Here is a 25,298-nt window from a genome sequence, read left to right on the forward strand (position 1 = left end):
CGCCATACAGATACGTCAGAAATACTGACGTATCTGTAATTCCTTGCACACTGATGCGTCATACTGTAAATATGACGCATCATTGGTGTCGCAAGGAGGGCGCAATGAAAAGTGACGCATCGCTGTTTTCACGCAGCGATGCGTCACTTTTCATAAATGAGGCCCTAAGTTATTGTCAGCTGTGCGTATGCTGAGAAGGCAGTTGGTGCAGTTTAGGCAGTGTGACTGCTTTGGATTTACAACAGTAGTGAATCTGTGATCTCATTTATGGGGTTTTGGCATACGGCACTGCAGCAACTCACCTTGCTGCGCTGCTCTACCCCAAAGTAAAAGGTCAGGAATGCACCGTATTAATGCAATATGGTGCATTCTTGTTCTTTCACCTTGCGCTGGCACCATTTTGGCTGCCTAGTGCCAATGTAGGCACCCTTGCAATGGTGCCTCCATTGCATGCAGTGTTGTTTTGGTGCAGGAGGTGTTTTCCTCTTCCTGTGTGTGCTGCACCATGCAGCACACATTGAAGAGGAAAAAACGATGAGAAATAAATGGATTTCTCCACGTTACGTCTCACCTCAGGAGGAGTAAGGATTTGGTGCTTCCCCGGGTTTACATGGTTTTGTAAATCTGGGGCAGCGTCAAAACCAATAGGTGTTGCATGGGAAAATCCACTGCAATGCCTCCCTGGTGGAGAGTAAGGATACGCAGTGGTTTGCTCTGCTTTGCCTTACTCAACATTTATGAGGCTACTCAAAGCCATGCGGTGGCTTTGCATGGCTTCATAAATCTGATTCTCACCCCTGCATCATGTACGTACCACTTCACGTGACTCAAGGCTCTCATAAATAAGCACCCCAGTTTTTAATCTATATGTGCGTTTGTTGACTAGTTGTTAGTTGTGCATTAGAGGTTGTTAGTATGTACTCTATCAGCATATTGCTGACACGCTGAGGGAAATGCACTATCTCTCGCTGCATGTATGCTTCCTATTCAAAGCCTACAGTTTTATTAGGAATGAAGACAACTCAAGGAGACCAGGCCTGCACTGCAATTAAAACTGACCCTGAGTTCAGAAATATTTCAGATAAATAACTGGAAAAAAGACACTCATTTTTGTATACAGCACACACTAGAACAAGCTCCCTATGACTCCAAGACCCACCCACTCAGCCTTTGATGGTTCATAAAGGCAAATAAAATCACACCTCATCTCCAAGATACCTATGCTACCAGGCACGGCCCGTGCTGGGCGTTATACTCGGGCGGTGACGTCAGGCAGGGGAGGGTCAGGGTGGGGGGTTGTAAAATGCGGGATATGGACCATTAAAGGTAAGTACCGATAAAAATAAATAAAACCAATTTCGTTGCCCACGCTGCATCGCCAAATGTGATGCAGCGTGGACAACGAAATTCGTTTTTTTTTTTTCGGTACTTACCTCTAATGGTCCATATCCCGCATTTTACAACCCCCACCCTGACCCTCCCCTGCCTGACATCACCACCCCAGTGCAACGCCCAGCACGGGCCGTGCCTGTATGCTACCCAAACAAATTCTACATCTTGTGAAACATATTCTGTCATAAATACTGTGCTGTGAACACAACACCCTGTACAAAGTAGATTTACCTTATGTCTAGAATTTAGGAGTGAACCTATGTAAATACCCCACTTCTAACCCTACGTAACTCACCAATTAAAACCATCGCTCAATGGTTCCCCTCAAATTATGCACAAAGCTTAATTACACCCAGGGATAAGGACATGCAGAAAAAACACCATCAAAACATAAATAAATACATGCTGGAAAAGTCGCCTTTGAACAAAAACTGGTAGAGACTAGTTGACATTTGTCACAATCAACCTACTAGAAGTCAGACAAAGTTTCAATTATGCTTCATTTGATCTCTGGCTCATTAAACCTCAGATAAGTGCCCTTTAATTGAAATCCAGAGTAACATCCATTCCGGTCATGGTCGTTCATCTTGTAAAAGCTGAAGTTGGCAAGCTTCAACAAAATAATTGTATGTCCGATCAGCCTCAGTGGAAATTCCTGGAGAAAGCCAAAGGGTTTCCTATAAAGCAAGATGGAGGGAATAAAGGAGTACTGCTTCAAAGTATTTCAGTTCCCAAGAAAGGCCTCTGCTGCCAAGAAAGGAGAATTGTCTGAAGAAAGCCTGAAGTTGGCCACTTATTTTACAGGAACAGCTTGGTCCATTAGAGTATGAGAAAGTGATTGCCCTTGTTATGTCAGAGACTGGTTTGACCCAAAGAGGCTGAAGATAAAATTGTGCAGAAATAAAAATATGCATATAAAAAGAATCAAAGATGCTAGAGTGAATTGATATGTAAATATTTTAGTAACTATTGTAATGAAAAGTTCATGGGCCCAAAACCCATGAAAGTATGTGCCTTTCTTATTTTCTGAAGTATACAAAAAAGTGATGGGTGGAATGATAGAATTAATCTGAGCCACTGGTAGTTACTCGGGCCACATCCCAGTCCATCATTATTTTGCACACCCCGACACCTCAGAATGGAACCAGCTATACGCAAATCAGTCTTGACCCTTCTCCAATGGGAACAGTCCTGCCCGAACTATGAAGCTAGGTCCTCGCTGAAAGCAACCTGGAAACGGTTTTGTCCTAGTTAAGACCCATCAGCCGGGCACAGCTTGGTTCCTTGACACAGCCTGCATGAGACCCGCTCCTGGGCATTCCTGTCCCACTTAGTTAACAAACTGAAGCATAGATGTATATATTCCCTAAAAAAAAAAAGGTTACATGAAACTTATAGTTATGAAATAGAATTTAAAAAACCATAGAGATTTGACAAAAAACAAGGGTTACAGGGACGTAACAGTAAGGTTCAGAATTTACACACACAAAACCATTGAAATTCAGCTGTTAGAGCTATCGCAAATAATCATAACTCATGCCCTGAGGTAATTATAACTCGCCATGCACAGTTTTATAATCTATTATTTTACAATAAATGTTGCACTGATATTATTAATGATATCATAGAAAATGTAATGAGTGATATAATATGTTGGGTAATTAGTAGTGAGTGTCGAGGGCACAAATTATAGTTACCTTAAGGCAGGCTCCATCACACAACTATAATGTCCCTGTAACCTTTGTTTTTTTCAGTGAATTTCTATGTTTTTTTTTACTCAGGGGGGTTGAACCACACCCGCATGCAGCCAACCCCATGCAGCTCACGGCCTTTGCCTGTGAGGTGTGGGTGGGTGGCGGCAGCACCTGCAGGCAATGTCCTTCATGGAGGCAACCCATGCTGCCTTTAGCCATGCACTGCTGGGGTTAGCAGCAGGCCAAGCTCTGTAACCTACCCTTGAATGCAATCAACTCCACGCCCCACACAGCCTTTGGGGTTGCGCTGCTGTGGTTGGACACCTGCCCTGTGGCCAACACCAAAGGCAGCCAACCTGGGTGGGTGGCCATGCAGCCCACCTCCCCAGTCTGATTTCAGCCTTGGGGACCTCATTCCTCTGGGCCTGCCACAATATTTTAGAGAGGCGGGCCCCTCTCCTCGGGCTGTATTTCTGCCCCATTGACTCAATCTCCTAGGGTCTGGCCTAATTCTAAATTCGGAGAGGGGCCTCCAGCCCCCTACCCTGGCTGATTTCTGGCCACGGGGACCTCATCTCTCAGGGCCCGGCCATATTTTGAAGAGAGAATTGGTAGGTGGTCCCCTTCCCCAAGCCGTATTTGTTCCCCAGGGATTCCATCTACTGCGGCTCGGCCTTACTGTAATTGGGGAGGAGGGTTTGCAGCCCCCCTCCCTGGGCCAAAGTCTAGCCCTAGGGAGCCCATCTTCCAAGGCCCAGCCATATTTAAAAGCAGGCGGGGGCATGTAGCTCCCCTCCCCAGGCTAATAGTGGCCCAGGGGACAGCATCCCCGGGGCCTAATATTCTTATTATAAGTGAGGTGGACTTTGTTGCACCTCTCCAGGGCTGAATTGACCCTGGGGATCCCATCTCCTGGGGCAAGCCCATTGTCTGAAGAAGGAGGGGGGCACACAGCCCGCTCTCCCCTGGCCATATTGGCCCCGGGGACCTCATCCCCCAAGGCCAGGTCATTAAATGATGGGTACCCTAGAACCCACACAGAGTACCCACTGTGTGTCTGTTAGGAGCCCGGGGGAACCCCCAATGCCCCCCTGGCCCCAGAAGGCTCCCCCAACTCCAGCGGGAGCAAGTATTGCTCTTATCTGTCGGGAGCAGCTAAAATAGATTCTCCCTGCTGGCAAGAGCAATTTTTTCATCTGTTTCCCTGCCCGCTTTAGAGCCAGCAGGGAAACAGCTGAAAAGCTGCTGTATTGGGAAAATGTGTTCTGGGACCCCCCCCCCTTTTTCAGTCGAATCACCCCGAAACTTTCCAAACAGCAGCTGAATTGGTATACTAGTTTTGAACATTTTTTGAAGATTCCTCAAGCAATGCCAAAGTTATTAGCAAAATAAAAAATGCTTCTTCTGACATACATAGCTTTAGGAGCAGCTAGGATATGAATGGTATAGAGAACATACATAAATGTGGCTCATGAATTTGTTGTGACAGTCGGAAGATCCTGCTCAAGTTCAGGTATTATGATCTATGCTGAGTGCTTGAAAATAGATCTATTTTAACAGATACTGTAGTTTCCTTTAATGTGCAAACACTGCCTTTCACATTTGTTGGCTGTTTTCTGGTTGGCTTAGGAATACAGGGCCCAGTTTTAAAAGAAAGTAGCACATCTGAGCTTGGAGATTTACAGCTATGCCCAAGAGTAGATTTATTACTTTCTGGATTCCGAATATTTTCTCAGAAACAGAGATTTAAGCTGTGCCAGGTGCAAGTTTCTTTGTGTATTTTTGGAAAGGTTGTGTGACATTCACGTAGGGTCCTATTCTTATTGTGCAGAGTTCTCCCTAGTGAAGAACTATGCACATGGGAAATAGTACCCTTGTACAATCCCACCCCTTTTTTCCTCCACAGGGAAAATATTTTTCCACATGAATAATGATATAATCGAGGATACATAGTCAAGGATGCAATAAAGTAGATTAAGAGGTTTAATGCAGATACAGAGTAGAAGCTGGTGTTCCCAGTAAAGGCTCAGGAGCAACTGGCAAACAGAGAATGCAAGGATAGCAAGTAGCATCATGACATCAGCAAAGATAGAATGTTCACAATTAAAGTGAAATGCAAGCAGGAATAAAATAAGAGAATACAACATATCCTGGGTCCTTCTAATCAAAAGGGAGTAAATAAAACAAAGAAGACAAAATAAAAAAAACAAAAAAAAACAACAAGAACATATGCCCATACTTTCCGTACACCAACTTAATAGCACACAAAATCTTGAACATAACTGGGTTGCTTTCTGATCCTTTGTGGAAGAACACTTGTATCACCAGAAATGGTAGTATCATTAACATTTTGTCTATCATGAAACGAATGAGACTGAAGATTATCACCTTTATCTCCATTCGCTTTCTTGTAGAGAGCAACCCTCCTGAAATTCCAGTGTTCACCATTGTAAAGAGTCACAAATTTGTCATGGACCGACTTTACTTTGAATGGGCCTCTAAACTTGGTTAAACCTGAACACACACAACCAGGTTTAACCTTTACCCAATCATTCACAGCCAGTCTTTTCGCATACAACCTATCACAGACCTTAAATCCATTGCCACTCAAATCTGTCTTAGACGCATCATCACCCAAATCTGCCAGTCCAATGCACTCTTTCAACCAAGCTGGAACAAGTTTGGTACCAGCCAAACGACCCCTCATTGACACAAACGGAACTTTGCTGGTGACACCATTCACAGTAGTCCTATATGCCCAAACTAAATCGTTAACCATGTTTCTCACACAACCACCAGAACTAAGGGCCATCTGAATGGCTCCCTTCACCATTCTATTAGCCCTCGCGACGATACCATTACCCTGTGGGTTGTACAACGAGGTCTTGGTGTGAACAATACCACAAGCATCCAAAAATTTGACCATGTCCTCTGAAACAAGCTGCGTTCCATTGTCAGTAACCAGTCTAACAGGGTAACCCTCTTCCCTGAAAACTTCAGACAATAAGTTGTTGGTCGATTTAGTCGTAATCTCTTTCATAAATTTCACCACCAACCACTTAGAAGTTACATCAACCACGACAAAACCAAATCTCATGTCCTGACTCAAAGAGTAAAAAGGACCAATAAAGTCAAGACACACAGTGTGCCAAGGCAGATTCAGATTATCAATTTTCCCAAAATCACTCTGACATCCAACTCTCAATCTCTTTTCACTCTCGAAGCACTCTACGCACTTCTCAACCCACTCCGAAACTTGCTGGTCCATTCCTGGCCACCAGAAGAACTTCCTAAGTCTCCTTTTCGTAAGAGATTGCCCTAGGTGTCCCTCGTGTGCCAACTTAAACAAGACAAACCTTAATTCCTGAGGCGGAATGAATTTATCATCCTTCATGATTACATTTCCCTCAACATCAAAAATTGACAAATCGGAGGAGGAGCCAAGATGGCGATCGGGACGGCCGCCTAGTCCCTCGGCTCCGAGGACTTTTTCCTCCCGAGCTCACATCCTGCCTGTAATCCTGTACAAAACGGCGCACTTGTGGTGACGAGCACCTCCGACTGCCTACGGCGCAATCCTGAAGCTTGCGCTTGCTTAATTTTGGGGATACGTCCAGCATTGGTTCGCGGCCCGCAGCAGCCCTGAGACCGGAGCCTCGAGTGGACAGGAAGGCTGGTCACCAAGTGAACGACAGCGGATGCTGGTGACCGAGAAGTGCCGGTCGGGTCATGTGTGTCGGGGAGCGGCCGATTTTCGAACAGCATATCCTGTTGGCTACGGGTGCGACTCCAAGGAGTGCCTGACACTGTGCTTGGTGTACATAGCGCGATCGTAGGAGCCCTGCTTGTTCCCCGCCGGGACACTGCTTGCGTGTTGTCCCGCTATCGGCGGGCGACTCCTGGGTTTTTTGCTCACTTCATACCGAGCAGGGCCAGCTTTCTATTTGATTGTTGCTTCATGCTTACACTGGTTTTGGCAACCACGAGAGCGATACGAAGATGCCTGAGGCCCCTCTGCCTGCAAATTGGCCCCGAATCTGGGTGGCCCTGCCTGTGAACACGACGGGCAAGATGGAATGCAGCTGCGAGGAGTCTGAGCCCCACAGTGATCGTGGATGTCTGGAGAAGGGAGATTCGGTTGAGATGGGGCTTGGAAGAGTCCTGCAATATTGCGATCTTATGGCTGCTATTGTTGCCCTGCGTCACGATTTGGTGCAATCTGCCCGACTCCTGGGTAGTAAGGTGGATGAGATTGTGTTTACACTGGGGCACTCGAGAACGGCTGGTCAGCGGGAATACGCCGATATGCCTCATTCGCTACCCGGATGCAACAAGATGGCAGCACTAAACGACTCTGGCGGGCTTGAAAATTCCATTCCCGAGGCATCTCTTGTTGAAGATCTTGAGCGCCTGGGACGAAGTGAGGGCATTGGTTTGAAATCGCGATGGGTGTTTCCGCCCCAGGCCATGCTTCCCATCACCCGGGGGCCGCTCCAGCTAGGGTTGGACATTGAGACTTTTTTCCCCGACCCTGCTCTGTTGACTATCGGGGGGAAGATGGGCTCTCGGGCCGGGCCGGGGTCCCTAGTACGACGTGAGAGGGACCTAGTGGATGTCCGGTTGCATCAAGTCGACACTCTTGTGCTGCTGCTCACTCCTGCCTGGACACTTCGACTCCCCATACGGATTGACCGTGGCGCTGATACTTTGGGGCGCTTTGGTAGACCGGATAAGACGGGACAAGGATGAACAGTGCCTACTATGGGCTGGTGGTCCCTAGCTGATGACCGACACGGATATGTACCGCGCGGATTTACCTGGTAGCGCAGTAAGCCGACTATGTGCCTTGAGAATCGTTTGATAGTAACGGATTTTGTTATTGGACTCTACACCCTGTGCTGTTTTAGAACTTGCGGGAGGGTGTCGCCGGGGGACGGATGGAGGGCTCCTCTTCGTTTCTCGCCACTTTTATTGTTGTTATAGAATCCGCCATCTTGAGTGTTTCTCTCCTCCTCCCTTCTTTCCCTTTTTCCCTTCCATAGGGTACTTTTCTGGGGCGACAGACACGCTGTTAGTGGGGTAGGCCATAGCCATTACGGTGATGTAGGGTGGTGGGTGTTGGGTGGGTTTTGTTATTTTAGTTTGTTTTGTTCTATGGTTCCCTTTTTCTCTTCCTTTCTTAGTGGCGTTGGCTGTATCTCCTTCTTTCTTTCCTTTCCCCTGTTGGGCATTTGCACTTGCCTCCTTTATTGTTTCGGAAGGGTGGGTTTTTCGGACGATGCTTTCACTAAATCACTGACCATTGTTTGATTTATACTCCTGGCCTGCCTTTGGCGGGCGTAGTGTGCCTTTGGCCGTATTGCTCATCACTGATTTTCGCTAGCATGGAGGGATGCGATCCTCCCATCTCTTCCTTTTGTCATGTAGTGTGATGCCTTCAATGATATAGCCTCTGCTGCTTTCTCAAACTATAAAAATGAAACCTTCTACATCCTAGCGTTTTGAGGCGCATGCATACCATGTACTATGATTGCACCGTGATTACTCTTAGAGCCGTAAACATGTGTAACGCTTCTGCTTATCTTTCCTGAGTTTGCGGACGGCCTCCATGGTTGTTGGCCTGCGCTTGTGCTACGTTACTTGAATCAATAAAGGTTTTTGAAAAAAAAATAAAAAAATGGACAAATCCTCCAGAATCTTCAAATAGGGACGTACAGCCAAAGGTAGGGTACTCTCTCTCCTAGGACTTTTCACAATTAAATCCCTCACATACCTTAACACCTCATCATCAGCCATACAAGAGTTCCACCTACTCTTGTTGATAGCACCAGTGCAGATATGCACCAGTTCATCGATAGCCGCTACAGAGCCTTCTGATTGCATAGCTTCAACACCCAATTTGTCAACGACTTCCCAAGGCAAAGGAAGCCTAGACAAGCCATCAGCTTGACCATTTTTCCACCCAGGAATGTACTCCACCCTGTACAAAAACTCCTGAAGTCTAGCGGCTAATCTTGCCAACCTCGCTGACCCTTTTCCTGCACCACCCGGAGGCAACAATTTGATCAATGGTTTATGATCTGTCACATTTTAAACTCAAATCCCCACAAGTACATTCTAAAGTACTCGCAGCCCCAAGCGGCCGACAACGCTTCGTGCTCAATGATGGAATAATTCCTTTCAGAACTGGTAAGTGTCCATGACGCAAAAGCAACTGTCTTCAACTCAGACTCATGCTCTTGCGCTAACACCGCGCCAATACCAACTGCACTGGCATCAACCGTCAATACTGACTTGCGCTTAGTATCAAATGGGGTTAGGATTTTTGCCTCACATATTTCCTTCTTGATGTTAACAAAACACTCATCCTGCTCAACACCCCAGACAAACTTGCACCCCTTCCTCAATAACAGTTTAATCATTTCAGTCTTTGCTGCAAAGTTCTCCACAAACTTCGCATAGTATTCAATAAGACCAAGGAATGATCTTAATTGATCCTTGTCACAGGGTGCCGGTGCCTTCCTTATTGACTCTAAAAGATCCCTCTTAGGTCTCACACCACTAGCAGAGAGCATGTAACCCAAATACTCAACTTCCTCTACTGCAAATTTACACTTCTCCTTCCTTAAAGTTAACCCTGACTGCTCCATTCTGCTCAAAACTTCCTTCAAAATTAGATTGTGTTGCTCAATTGTCTCTCCAAACAACAAGATATCATCCTGGAAATACACAACGTTACTTATCCCCTTCAAAACTGAGCCCATCATCCTCTGAAAAACACCCGCTGCCGACGCAAGACCAAAGGGCATACGAGTAAACTGGTAGACTCCTTCAGTGGTGATGAAAGCAGTCAACGCCTTAGAATCTCTGTGCAATTTTATTTGGTGGTACGCACTTCTTAAATCAAGTTTCGAAAAAAACTTACCACCTTTTAATGACAAAATCAATTCATTGATATTTGGTAGTGGAAAGTTGTCCACGACAATATTCTGATTGAGTGTGCGAAGATCCACACAGAATCTAAATTTGCCATCCGATTTGGTCGTGATCACAACTGGCGAAACCCAACGAGAAATTTCAATCTGCTCAATCACACCATGCTCAAGCATATCACCTAACAACTTCCTCACCTCCTGTCTGGCAATGAATGGGACTTTCCTCACTTTGTGCTGCATTGGAACTGCATCTTCTTTTAGCACAATTTTATGGACATACCCTTTTAACTCACCAATGCGTTCGGCAAATAAATCCGGCATACTTTCAACTATCATTTCAGCAGTCATCGCATCCACAACCATTACTTGTTGACTCGCTCTGGGATCAATGACAATATGAAGATCATATTGGTGACCCAGCCCAATATCGCAGGTCCAGAACTTGCAACGTAAACTTTCCCTTGAATAGATCGTCCATGAAACCTTATCACGGCTTTCATGTACCCCAACAAATTAATACACTCTCCTTGGTATCCACCGGGATTGATATCCTTAGGGAGCAAAGCGGTACCCTCCCAATTCTCTTTAAATAAGGATACTGGAACTATTGTCCAAAACGAACCAGGATCAACCATCAATTCGACCACTTTACCATTTATGTTGAAAGTAGCTTTAGGTCTATTCTTCCTTCCAGGTTCCATCCGTAGCACATTCACTTCACCGAAACATAATATTTTATCTGCACCTTCAACATTGTCTAGCACACTAACTCCACGCTTCACATCAACAATCGCGACTTTGTCACTATTTGACGTTTGGCACATCCTTGAGAAGTGACCTCGCTTCCCACACTTCCTACATTCCTTATCGATTGCAAAACATCGTTTATAATCTGCACCATGATAGGTGCTGCCACACCTGCTACACATCCTAACTTGATATCTCCCTTTCTCTCCACCATTGTATCGCCCTGAATTCCTCTTCCCTGTTTTTTCATTAGCTTCAAATCCTTTCTTGTTCATTACTGCGACTTCATTCTGAGCAACAGATGACACACTTAACGCACTCCCACGGTATACAACCTTTACAACAAAACTTTTACAACGAACTACCATTACAACGCAACTTTTACAACGCAAACTATTACAACGCATTGCTCTGGGGGGGCGCTCTAGGATAGGGAATAGGTTAATTTACTATCCAATAACCTTCCCTACTATCCACGGGGACTGGAGTTGGAATAGTAAATTAAACTATTCACTATCCAGCGCCCAAAAGCATTATGCGTTGTAATGGTATGCGTTGTAAAACTTACGATGTAAAGGTAGGCGTTGTAAAGGTAGGCGTTGTAACGTCATACATCCCACTCCCACCCTCTCTCACAGTCTCTTTCTTCTCCATTTCTTTCATACATGCAGTAGATTCCTGGACGACCTTTGCAATATCTATAGCGGCTTGCAGAGTGGGATTTTTCGCTGCCCAAAGTTTTTCCTGTATTTTCTTGTTTTTACATTGGACGATTATTTGATCCCTGATCATCTCGTCCCTCATCTCACCAAAATTGCACTTCAAGGAAAGTTCTCGTAATCTAGTCACAAATTGGTCAACAGATTCCTCAGCCCTCTGCGGCTGCATATAAAACTTGTGTCTTGCCATGACAATATTCACTTCTTTCGAATATTGTTTCTTCATTCTTGCTTTAGCTTCAGTGTAAACATTGTTAATTGGCCTACCGTCTTGGTTTAAACCCAAAGGAAGGTATTTGAAAGAATGTTGACCCTCTTTTCCAAGAACACTTAATAACAAAGCTTTTTTTCTTGTTGCACTAAAGTCTTTACCATCCAGTGCCTCTATATAATTTTCAAAAATATCGATCCACTCATCCCACTCTATGGGTGGTTCTCCGCTTGACTGTAAAAACATGGGGGGAGCAATGAGACTTGGGTTCTCCATGTTCTTAAAAAAAAACATATAGCTCCTGTTCGCTTTGTGTAATAAAGTACTTCCTCCTCTTATTCACCTCTTTCTCTCAAATCGCAAATGCAGTGGAACACAGAACACAAATGTTAGTATTTCAAAAATTACTCACTTTTTCTTCAAACGGATTCTGCTAAGTGTCAAGAATAGCGCCGTTTCGGAACCCAAACGCTGGTTTAAACACTAGTAAAACGCTGCTTTAAGCACTCGAGAAAAGAAGGAATTTTTCTTCGTTCGGTTGCTAGGATACTGATAGAAAGAGTCAAAATGGCCGCCATGTTATTTCACGCACTGCGCATGCGTACTGTATTCCCTACGTGGACGTGCTGCGTCGACTGGAAATCCAACGTAATAGAGAATGAAGAGGACGAGACGAGGCATCAATCCATGGCCGGCTCGCGAGTGAGTAATTTTAAAAGACGCTAAGCATATGCGCGACAGTTTAAACATGCACGATCGTGTTAAATCTAAATGGTTAACAAAGTTAACTTTCTCATTTAAAGCGTGCTCACCGTTGTAATGATCAAACACTCGTGCTCACCGCTGTTGTATTCTGGCAATTCAATGTAAGTTTTCAAAAATTAGAAGTGCAGCGCTGTGTTGATTGCTTAGCTGTTCAATGGTTTCTGCTCTTTTTCTATAAGGTGAGAACTCACCAAGCTATTTCTTGTCGATTCTTCACTTCTTTTCTCTTTGTCAATTCAGCTTGATGTATTGCAAATTCAATCACCATTCAATTCCACCGCATGGGTTCTTTTCCACCAGTCGAGTTTAAATCGATAAACTCACTCTGTACTGTACTTGCTCCAGAAGCCAATCGTCGCCATCTGATATAATCGAGGATACATAGTCAAGGATGCAATAAAGTAGATTAAGAGTTTTAATGCAGATACAGAGTAGAAGCTGGTGTTCCCAGTAAAGGCTCAGGAGCAACTGGCAAACAGAGAATGCAAGGATAGCAAGTAGCATCATGACATCAGCAAAGATAGAATGTTCACAATTAAAGTGAAATGCAAGCAGGAATAAAATAAGAGAATATAACAAATAACCTCTGAATGACCACCTAAATGGTGGTAATCAATTCCCTTTTTCGTTCTGAAAAGGGATTTACACAAGCCCTTTTGGAGGAAAATGCGATCTTTTCCAAGCTGGAAAGGGGAGGGAGTAGTTTTTGAATGCTGTTAAACTCCTGTGCAAATTGCCGTTCACATACTTCCAAGGCTACTCACACCTTGAAAAGCCCACATTTCCACCCGTTGAGTATAACTTATGTGTGCCAAGCTCTACAATGTTGGTAGAGCTCTCTGCACACATAAATAAATTGGAAACAACCTGCTAGGAACCACTTTCTGAATTTCTGGCTGGCTTAAGTATGGTAAATTACATCGTAAACATAGCTTTAGGAGTGATTTATGACTGAATTTGTCTTTGTGAATAGGCCCAGTAACGTTAACATTTCAACTTAGCAGTCGTGTAGGAAGGCACACGATACATCGAGACTTACATACTTTTACAACGGGATACATTGAGCAATACCAAAATATAAACATTTAAGTTTCTGATTGTTAATCTGAAATGTTTGCACGCATTACCGCTCCTATTTTGCATTATGCAAGTGATATAACATACCAATCGTTACACAGTTGTATTATTACTCCACTCAGCACCTGTGGCTTTTTCTTCCACTTCTTGCTTTCAAACTAAGGCTATTATGGGGATATTTCTCCACTCATTCCTATTTTCCTCTCCTTTTAACCCCTGTCCATTTGAGGCCTCTGTGTAGTACAGTAGAGCTCACACCAGCGATAGAAGCCATGACCCACCCTGCTGTACCTTGAATCCTTGCTTTAGTGGTGTGGGGCATTAATTCAGTCCTCATTCCTTTTTTTCCCACTCCTCCTGCACTCAGCAACCACCAAGAGTTTCCAGCTGTCTCTTGCAATGTAATAAATGTCTGCAACTATTTTGGATTGGATAGTTCCCAGGATCGCACCATTACATACAGCCATTCTTAGGTCTCGCCTACGCAGCACACATAGGCTGCACAGGAGGGAACCTCTAGTAATCGTTCAGCTTTTTTCCCCCAAAAACGTGCACGCTTTGCAATGCTTTCTATTGCAAGGCGTGCACGTTTGGCGATTCCCTTGCAGGAGCGAGCAGCACCATCTGTTAGCAATTATCGCGCTCGCTCCCGCAAGGGGAACGCTGCGCGTCCCTGATCTCGACCGCACTCCCCCCATCCCTCCCACTTGTTTACCGAGCATCCGCAGACTACGCTGAGAGTGAGACGCATGTTTTTTAACTTTTAGCGCGAGACACGCACGTTTGTTATATTATGTGATAGTATTTGCCGAATTGTAATAATTGTTATGCTTAAAGCTGAAAACGAATAAACAGAATTGAATGGAGATTAAATGTACAATGACATGTACGATCCAAAAGACATTGAAGCTATGTAATTTTAGCACCACTTTCAAATGCCTTAAATTATGCTTTTTTAACAAAATTTCTTTGGCACTTGCAGAGAAGCATCCCTGTTCTAAAAGGCTTTTCACACATGTATTGTATTTGCCTTTCTAGGTCTCGCTAAGAAATTGTTATTCGTTAAAATCGATAATCATTAATAAAGCGGTAATAACACAGCTGAGTATGTAGGATTACACTTTCTTCTAGGTCCGTTTACTTAACGTTAAATTACTTTTAAAAGATGTCCATGATACGAAGCACCTTACAGTAGTCTTTCTTTTATGCTTAAGTACCTGGATTACCACTCTCCTTCACCAGTAGTCTTTTCTCTATGCCCATGACTGAATGTCTCCCGGTCCTCCTACTTTTTAGTTTGACTAACTGAAAATAAAATGAACAAAATGGCATCCAATGTCTAAACTGCAAGAATCACCCCATTCCTGTTGACAGTGAAACAACCTCGAAAGGTAAACCTGCGTTTATCGTTTCTTTTAATGGGTGAATGGGTAAGTAGTGTTATTACAAGATTGCTTCTATACTTGAACCTACCTAATAAGACGCCATCTGTGATCAAGCACGGGATTTAATGGTCCTACTTTGAGATGAAAGTTGTAGTTCTTCTATGACTCGGTATTAGATGTGCCTTTCCAATATGGCGTTCGTACTGAAACCTAGCATTCTCCTCTGTTGGAGGTGACAGTTCAGTTGCTGCAGTTTGTCCCGCGGGCTTTAACTGACCAGCACTATTTTCGTGGCAGCTCTCCCAGGAGACTGCGGCATGGCCCTGCTTCTCCGGTTGGCAGTTCTGCACCCGAGGAGGCTTCTGCGGGGCCTGTACCCAGGACTCCACCGTTGCTGTCTCTTATCTACAGGCAGGACCAGAAATCAGGGGGCGGGGATCATAAAGGTAAATAAGGGGTATCCCTGAAAAGGGCGGGGGACCTAAGTTGTGACTTTTGTTTATAAATTTGTGGGAGATATAGACTGGAGAACTCACCTTTATTGAAGTTCTGAAGAACCTATTTGGATTATCGTGTTCAGTTTTCTGCACCACATCTTATGTAAGGTGTGCCTTTTGGGAGACTACCCCTGAGGAGTTTTTGACCTACACTGGGACAATGTGCCAAGTTTTGAAGATGATTAACTGTGAGCACTTGTGTATTGATTTATTTATGTATTATTTAATACAATTTTATATAGCTCAAACTTTACCCTAAGGTGGCTGAGCACTTTACTAAAGGACCATTTACATTACATAAGGACTTCAGAGTACATGAGTTACATAAAAGATACAAGCAGAACAAGCATTGGCATAGCCAATAGGTCTGCGTTAAGTGATTGGCATTGTATATGACAATGCCTTTTATTTATGTGTTTTAAACCCAACATCTATAAAAAATGCATTGTTATTTTTAATGCCAATAGCTCAAACTCTTGCAAATGCGCCGTATTCAGGTTACAGTGCGCAGTATCTAAACAAAGCGGCATGGACAATATTAAAGTGAAAGTTCATATAGTCTGCTTTCAAACAAAGCAAAAACAAAATAATTAATTTAGAAACGTTCTGCAGTACGGCTGCGAAAGTGAAAGTAGAGAGCACTATTAACTAATAAAATAAATAAGCGCGGCCACTAATAATAAGCATGGCTGCTATACTGAAAGCGGACCACGCGGTAAATTAAATAATTGAATAAGCACGGCCGCTACAGTTAAAGCGGACTAGGTAGTAATATAAATAAATATCTAACATGGCTTCGATTGGAATTCATAGAGCATATTATCAAGGCCATTATCGCCGCTTTATTGGCAGTTTCCTGCCGATAAAAGTGGCGATAATGTATCGCCTGTCCTTGATGATATGCCCCTCTGTTTTATGTAGATAGCTCAGTGGGTTACTGCTTTTGCCGCAGAGATCCTTTTATTACTTGCAGTTCTTCAGTTAAACACCTAATATAATACAGTGAATGAACTGTCTTCAAAGAACTGCATGCAAACTGCGTGTTTTAGGATAAAACATTATGTTTTTTTCCAGAGGGTAGGAATACATTTCTATTAGTAAAGCCAACCCCAACAATAGTTGTACGTTTTAACTCGTGAATTTGTGATTCTCCAGACCAAACACTCTTAAAATATACTGCTTATTAGCATAGATGACGTGTTTCCTAAACCTTGTTTTATGTAATTTTCCTACACACTGGTTTACACGTGTAAAATTCATCATATCTGTATGATGTGTGTGTGATGTAAAAGTGCTCTGACACCCTACACTGGTATGAGTAGCGCTATAAAACAAATGAAATGCATGTGAGCGAGGGCTATGGAGCGATAAGGTGCACTGTTCGAGGCTGGTAGTGAGGGATTCCGTAGCAAACGAGGTAACTGGTGGGGCCCGAAAAAAGATTAATGCACTGGCCGCCACTAGTGCTAAAGCCGGCCCAGCATTACAGCACTTGAATGGGGTGCCGTAATTTAACCCAATATAAGTAACTCACAATATGCCTTCCTTTTCGAACTTGAATAGGAGGCCCTTCCACTTATTAGTAACTCATCTCTATATTTGTTTCGCTGTAATAATAATTCCTTAGAATGATATTCGTGAGTAGTATTATTCCATTTTTATTTACTTTAAGATATTTCTCAGTATCCATTTTATGGACAAATATTTAAAGAGGCCATAGGCAAAACTGCATATTTATTTGTTTCCATTAAAATCTCAAGAAATACCCGAGTACCTCAAGTATTCCTATTACAAGGTTGTTTAATATTTATAACACCCTCTACACAGTATAAATTAGATAAAGTACATTCTCTAAAAAATGGACTACATCGGCTGGAACTGTTAGATCGTGAAAAAACGTAATACAGTTAGGCACAACCATTAGCGACATAATTTTGTATAATTCATAAATCTTACACAGCTCGATGCCTTAAACCTACTAATCAGCGACATAACACAGATATCCCGAAAACCTCCAATATGTTGATATATTCCATAACGCAAGAATTAAACTGGATCCAAACGTCTTCGTTTGAAGTTGAACAAAACATTTGCTGTACTTAAACCGCCTGTAATTGAAGGCAAACACTGGTTGCAGATGTGTGGGTGTCTGTACTTTGTCTCTTTGTGTTTATTTGGAAGGAATTCTTCAGAGAGACGTTTAACCCGATTGTGAGGTGTTTCATATTCAAGTCTGTAAGAAAAATAATAACGTAAAGACTTGAAATACATTTATTTGAAATAACTTTGAGAGAAAATTACATACACAACATTAACGAGGCACGTGCTGTGTAAGTAGCAGGACATCTTGGTATACAACCTTTAATGACTGCTGTACTTTAAAGCAATAAATCAACCAAAAGTCAAGCAGAATGTCACTGGGCCATTTAATTATACCCTGTCATTGCAAAGAGCAGCAATGCACTAATTACAGAAGACAATGACAAATCATACCTGTTTATGTACACAACCATCGGACTTCAGCTGCACAATCACAAAGCAAAAGTAACAGACAGTTGCAAAAGAAGCACCCCATCAATGAGGATATGTGTTCAGAATCAGGGTGGCAGGCAGGACACGCAATGTAATTCCTCCAGATTCAAACAGTCTGCTAATGAGATCTTAAAGTCTGCAGTAAGCCATCAAGCACACTGTTTGCTTTCCTAACTAGAGCTCAGTTGCATCTTGCTGTGATCCACCGTAATCCCTCCAATACAATGTGACAAAGACTGCAGTATGCACTCTTTTTCTCTCACACGGCGCTGCCTGCAAGCCACAGCACATGCTGTTGATGGATGATTAGTTTTAAGTATCTAAAACGAAGGTTATTTTTATGCAGCACATCTGGGGATTTGTCTAGTTACAGCATGCAGACTGGAAGCAGTGTTAGGCAAGGGTCCTCACAGTGGCTTTTACCCTTTCCTTGATAGTAACGTCAGGCTGCTGTGAAGTTTCTAGGTCTCTCCTACCAGAAATCTTGTCTGGTTGTGAAAGACGTATTGTGAACTTACAGTGGCTTACAACCTGGTGATTACTTGCCAATGGTTGACGTTATTGTCACTTTAACGTGCTTCCTATTTGATGGCTTGCCTACCTTTTCTTGCTCACATTTAGGGAGGTACTTTTTTATTTCCCCCCCTTCAAATACATATACCCATGCTGTGTTGCTCACCACACCTCCCAGATTTTCTATAAAAGGACAGCAATGGATATCTTTTTCTGGGGTATAGCTGAATAGCAGACATTAAAGGTTGTTTTTGTTTGATATGCTCCATTCCACATATTTCTTGAAAGCACACACTTTGGCATACAAATTATTTTATGTCACTGAGGGAAGGGCCATCTGCTGCACTCATTCTGCTGGTGTCTGAGGCAGAATTAGAACTTAGCATGACAGTTCACCTAGAGTCCCATACATTCACTCCCTGGCTACTCAAGAAAACCAAATGACTGAATCTTATGGTAAGTACATTAGGTTTTGGCATTCCCCTTTAATTCCATATCACTTTTAAATTCTATTCAGTTTCATGAGTGAAAAGCATTTGTAAAATGAACCATAACATTTATAAAGTTTGAAAACATTGAATTCAAGTTACAATATTGCTGCATCATAAAATATTTGTTAGGGTTTTCCTTCTATTCATTTTTTTGCGTTTTTTGTGTTTCAAATAATACAGTCACACATTAGCAAAGTCAAAAGCTGAGCACTTGAATTAGAAAGGTGAGAGCTATTGGCTTTACCAATGCCTGTTACTCCTTCTTTGGATGCATATAGGCATTTGTTGCAACTGCTTTTCTATGCTGGTAGTCAGAAGGGTGGAGCTCTGAGGCCAATGTATAAAGTCTTCCATGCCTTTGTGAATTGGCCTCAGAGCTCCACCCTTCTAGAAAACTGGGCAAAAGTATACTTCTGCAGTGAATTAGGCCTAGACCTTTTGGAGGATAAAGGCAGACGAGACAATACCCAGAGCCAAAGCTTGAAGCCATTTTGTTTCATGATTTGAAATGCTCTCAAATCTACATGTGTTTCTAAATCTTACTGCCACACATACAAGACAATTGGACTAAATAATGCAACATACAAATGCTGGCAACCTCACTGGTATCATATCATGAAATAACATTGCTCAGCTACTACTATTTGAATGAAATGCCATGCTTAGGTGAAAAATTATCACATCAATTATTGCCATGTAGATGGTGTGCCCTTTTTATTATGACCACACAGTAGGGAAAAATCAAAACGTTTTGTTCTAAAGGTAGTAAGTGAAGGAAAACTTCCGACTTCACTAAACTATTTGAGATATATCAAAGCAAGCACAAGCAAAGTCATTTCATCTCATCTTCGAAGGGTGAGCTATTGGCTTTGCCATTGATTTTTACCACTAGCATGCAAACGCACATGTCAGATTTGCAATGGGGTTATTGTCAATGAAAACCCTTTTCAAATGGCTGCTTATGCATATGAGTATAACATGTCGCATGGCCCCCTGTGCGTTGTGATGTATGAGTCAGCCTGCATTTTGATGTATGCACGTTGCAGAATCCAGGCCCTCATAAAAAAATGAATAACCAGAAAAAAATATATGAAGTGAGGAATGAGATGACAGCGGTTATAGAAAGAGGAGGGGAATGATAACAAATGGCTCAGTTGCCTGGTATATCTTTGTCAGTATTCAACTCATCATATAAGAAATGAAATGCTCCTCGGTAGGACAAACATAGGAAGAATGAGGAAAACAAAAGCAGACAACAAAAGATGGACAACATAGCCATCTAACCAGCAGCAAGGGACTGGGCCAAAGCCCTCTCTATCTAAATAATATTGCGCACTCTATGTATATGTGTGTAGGTGAAACTTAAAACTCCATCCCCACCTCACCATGATTGTGTCCTGTTCAAATGTTGGGATATACTAAAGCAAAACATTGTGGCAGGAGCACGTTCAATGCTAGGTGATAGAGAGGGTGGGAGGTGAGAACAGTGAATGAGCAGAGTCTTGCACTGTGCAGGGTGGGGGCATATGGGATGCAGCTGGCTAAGGTGGAAGGCAAGGCAAGGCAGGGCAAATCCAAACTTTCCTCTAGATAGGTTGTTGGGCTCAAAGCACAAAATCCAGAGTGGCAGCCAATTGGTCCCACTCCCTCCATTGCTTTGAGTAGGCTCTTGTGACAGCGGGAAGAATGGCGGGATGACACTGCAAATCATAGCTCTTGTAGATAACAAAAATAAGTAAACATGGGTGGAAATTGTCAGTTTACCCCTAATGTGCAGCTCACATCATGGTTGCCTCTGAATGGCTCTGCATAGTATGAATGATTGACTTATATCATACATATAAGCCTATCACACCGTGCTATCTCATGATATTCAATAATGAAAGATCTCTTCAACGGGTGTGAATTTCACATATACATAAACTTACAGTTCTGAAATCTAAGGTTATTCATTGAGAGCAGATGGCCTAATCCTGGTGATAGAGTATTTTACTTCGTCTCCATGCTGGAGTAAATGAACTCCAAATTTAGAGATGTCCACTGCCCCAATGGATATCTCCCACAATGGCAGAAACTGCCTTCACAGCGGTACCTGTCAATGCCTTGAGAGTGTGCCACACTGCTTGGTTATTATGATGCAGCTGTTCGGCACACTTTCAATAATTTTTTTTTTCATTTTCAAAAAGAAAATCCCTTAGTGGGATTTTCATTTTGTAAATAAAAAAGCAATGACCCCTTTGCCATGGAAGTTTTCTCCCATGAAGTGGGGGTCATTGAAATGTTTTTACTTTCACTTAGTGCTACGTTTTGGGGGTTGGTAAGTGTAAGGAAAAGCTTGCCATTTGTTCCCCCACTTTAAATAGGGTGAACAGACAAATGGCAAAACGTCTGATGGCCCTTACTTCAATGAGTCGACAAAGATGCATGTCAGTGGCAGAGGCTGTCATACTGAAGGTCCACCCGACTCTTAATGAGGTGAGCGTATCTTCAGTACGGCGGGAAGGGTACTCTCTCACCACACTCTGAATCAGTGCCAGAGACTTTAGAAATGGCAGAACCCCCTTACTCCAACTTCTCATGTTGGTAAATGAAACACTTGCTGTACTCCTATTTAAAAGGGTAATTTTTGTATGTGCACAAAAACCAACATGGTTTTATGTATAATTTCACAGGAAGTGCTCCAGCCATCTGAATTTCCAATCAATTTGAGGGTTAGCAAGTGCTATAAAAATGCTATTTCAGTTTAAATTTAATACATACATATCGCAGATACCAATTTTTCGTTTTTAGAAAGACATCAAATGCCCCAATGTCCATACCCTCTTACCAGTTAGTGTTCTCCAATCTATGCTATCAATTAGACAAAATAAACTAATGTTTATTACCTATTGCTAAATCTTCTTTTTAATGGGTACATTTGGAAGAACTCTAGTGTCCCTGCACCCAGATACTCATGTGAAAGCAATTGTGTTCTTTAGTTTGTTATGTACTCATTCTAATATGTCACTATACTGTACCTCCATTATTTTTCTTGTGAGGCTTAAGTGGGCCTAGTTCGTGCTATACAAAACTGTAAAATAAATAAATAATTATGTATACCCTCTCTTCTATATTCACTCTAAGCAGTTCAATAATAAAGAGAGGTATGTTGCTCAAACCACCTAAGAGAGGTTATATTTTTGCACACATGCGACTACAAGCTTGATCCTCATTCTTGAGTCAGGGCATGTTAGGATAATCCATTGAGATGTGGCTTGTGATCTACTAGCTCATGACAATTTATCAGAAGTACAACTGACAGGATCAAAAATGAAAGAAATTCTCCAACGCAGATCACTGCCACTGTAAGGAATCTTTCAATACATATTGCAATAATAGCCACTTTTGCTCTCGCACAATTTAAAATGAATGCTTGAAAACCTGTATTGCCCTAATAAAGTGCAGTAGAGCTATTCATGGAGTCACATTTTCTTTCTAAAATGACCCTTGAAAATCTCCTGCAGAGTATGCACAGTGTCTAGAAATGTAAAGCAGATTGTGCATTTAAACAATTACCACATTAGTGTCCGTGAGAACTTTGCACAGAAAGAATATGCAAGAATAAAGAAGTGCAAAAGCTATTTCATAAATATGCCTTTAAAATACCACATTATTCGCTGATGCCTTCCTAAAACAATCTTTCTTGGATTTCTTTGATTGTCTAGACAGAACCGTTTTCCGTGTCTGTTTTATATTCCAAGAAAGAAACCAAAACTGTCATCCTTCCTAAAACTTAAAAATATACAACAGGCTACAGCATATACTTGGAAGGGCAGTCCTTTCACATCCCACCTCCTCATACTTGCACCTTCAATATGCTTAGTTGGTACCTCACTGATAACGGGAATTTCTTTATGTGTACAATTACACAAGAACATTAGATGTGAATTTTTGCACTCATTTATTTTGGCTTGATTTAGAATAAAATTGATTGCATTACATGAATGCCAAATACAACATATGCGAACAGGGAATGTATAAGTATGTTAACAAACTAAAAGGGACTAAACGGTTTACAATTTTAAGATTTCTTTGGGAAACAAGGATGGCAAGAGAGGGAAAAAGCAAGGGGAAAAGGGTGGACATATAAACCCACAATTGAAGATCACATAGCAGTATGAAGCAATTAATTCATACATTTTTAGTAATAGAAATGCATGGTTAATAATATGAAATAAATGAAAGAAACCAAACAAAGTTACACTTTAGGGAGGTTTACAATTTTCAAGGCTTGTATAATTAACATGTTGATTAGCAGCAAAATCTAAGAAATTTGTTAATTTAAATCACTGTAAACCTCTAGCACCATGTGGTCTGTACAAAGAGGTAAAGGCTATGTCTAATCTATGATAATGACAATCATTATACCACCAAGCTTTGAAAGAAATATTAGTGGAACACTTCAAGTTGATTGTGATTTGTTGAAAGGCCAAGGCTAACATGAGGGCAAATAATCCCTTTTTATGTAAGTTTAGTGTGACAACATATGATAAACTTCCTAAAAAAATAAAGACGTCAACATAGGGCAATATGATATTAAAACTTATTGTGATTTGGGACCAGACTTTCCTCCAAAAAGAGGCAGTGAGAGGGCATAAAAAGAGAAGGTGTATCAGATCTCTGAGTGACTGTCCACATGACATAAGCTTTATTATTCATATTAAACAAAATTGGCTGTAGATGCAGGTGCATGATATGATCTATGATATACAAAAAGCATAGATTGAGTAGTAGAGGCTGTTTTGGAAATGTCAATGTTCTAGACCAAATTTTGCTCTAGAAGAAGATGTTCCAAGCACACCCCAAATCTGTTTCCCTACTAAGCTCTATATGTTGGTTTTAGTTCGAGAAGAGTTTAGGGTGAAACAATATTTATAAATAGGGACTGTCTTGGGAGTGAGTGTAAGTATTTTTAAAAGCGAGTTGTCAGAAGAAGGGAACGTAAATTTTGATGGAAGCGAATAAAGAATGTCTAAAATGACTTCTATAAGAAAAGAAAACTTATGCCAAAACAATTGTGGGCACTTGAAAGTTTTTAGAAATTGAGGAAAAGAGTGTATATTAATACCATCAAATAAGTCTTGAACCCATATTATACTCCTTTGTCTCCATGACTTTCAATATTAAGGTCTATTATTGATAGTGATATGATGATTGCACCAAAGAGTAGAGAGTAAATAAGAACCTCAAGATAAAGTCTGTGATTGATAATAAGGCTTTAATAGAAGACAGGTATGTTTAAATAATGATGAAGATGCAATGATGTTCTTTGAAGAAAAAGACAGGACTTCTTAGGAGAGAATGGTTCTAGTGAAGAATGCTCGATATCAAGCCACAGAGGCGCGAATGGGGAAGAGACTGGGAGGGGCCATTTAGAGGCCTGTCGCAAACAGAAACCTTTATGATAAGTGTGAATGCCCGGAAAACTGACACCCCCTTCCGTTTTGGGTTTCTTAAGATGTGATAGGGAGAGCCTAGATTTTGTCTTGTTCCAGAGAAAATCAGAAAGAAGACAATCCATTTTTTTAAGTAAGTGGTATGTGTATTGGGATCATTGACAAAATATATTACAGAATAGGAGTAATCATCATTTTTATGGAATCAACATGACCCCACCAAGACAGGAATAACGGATTCCAAGAAGAAAGAAGTTTATCAATTCTATTTAAACCTTCTTTCATATTCATTGTAACTGAATTTGTAATACACTCTATCAAATGCCTTTTCTGCATCTATAGCAAAGGCAGTTAAGGAATAGGGAAGAGAAGAAGCTTTACTTAGTACATTAAAAAACAGCCTAGAAATGTATGAGGTCAGTCGACCCTTAATAAAGCCAATCTGTTTCTTACTTTGGGGAATATTTTATAATCTACATTTACAAGGGAGATAGGTCAAGAGTTTTTACACTGCGAAGGACAGCCGCCGCCCGTGTAGGGAGTTCTGTGGGGCAGGCAGGTGGGGCGGGGGAGGGACAGGGTGGGGGGTGGTAAACACTGGAATATGAATGATTGCAGGTAAGTAAACAATTAGGGCACGCAACGAAATTCACTTTTTAAATTTAATTGTTTATTCAAAGGAAGATGGGGAGGTGGCTTGAATGAGTGTGGGGATGGTTTTAAAAATAAAAATCAGGAGGATACCAACTCCTCAACTTTTGCAATTGTTAATGTGGCAAGGTTTCTATGCTTATTTTCAAGAGTAGTTGAATCTTTGTAATTGCCCCAGATTTCATGATGGCACAGATATTGGGTGGGAGTTGTGAGAATGAAAATAGCCAGTGGTATGGATATTGCATGAAAGT

This window comes from Lissotriton helveticus, chromosome 2_1 (assembly GCF_964261635.1).
Source record: "Lissotriton helveticus chromosome 2_1, aLisHel1.1, whole genome shotgun sequence".
NCBI classification, from domain to species: domain Eukaryota; kingdom Metazoa; phylum Chordata; class Amphibia; order Caudata; family Salamandridae; genus Lissotriton; species Lissotriton helveticus.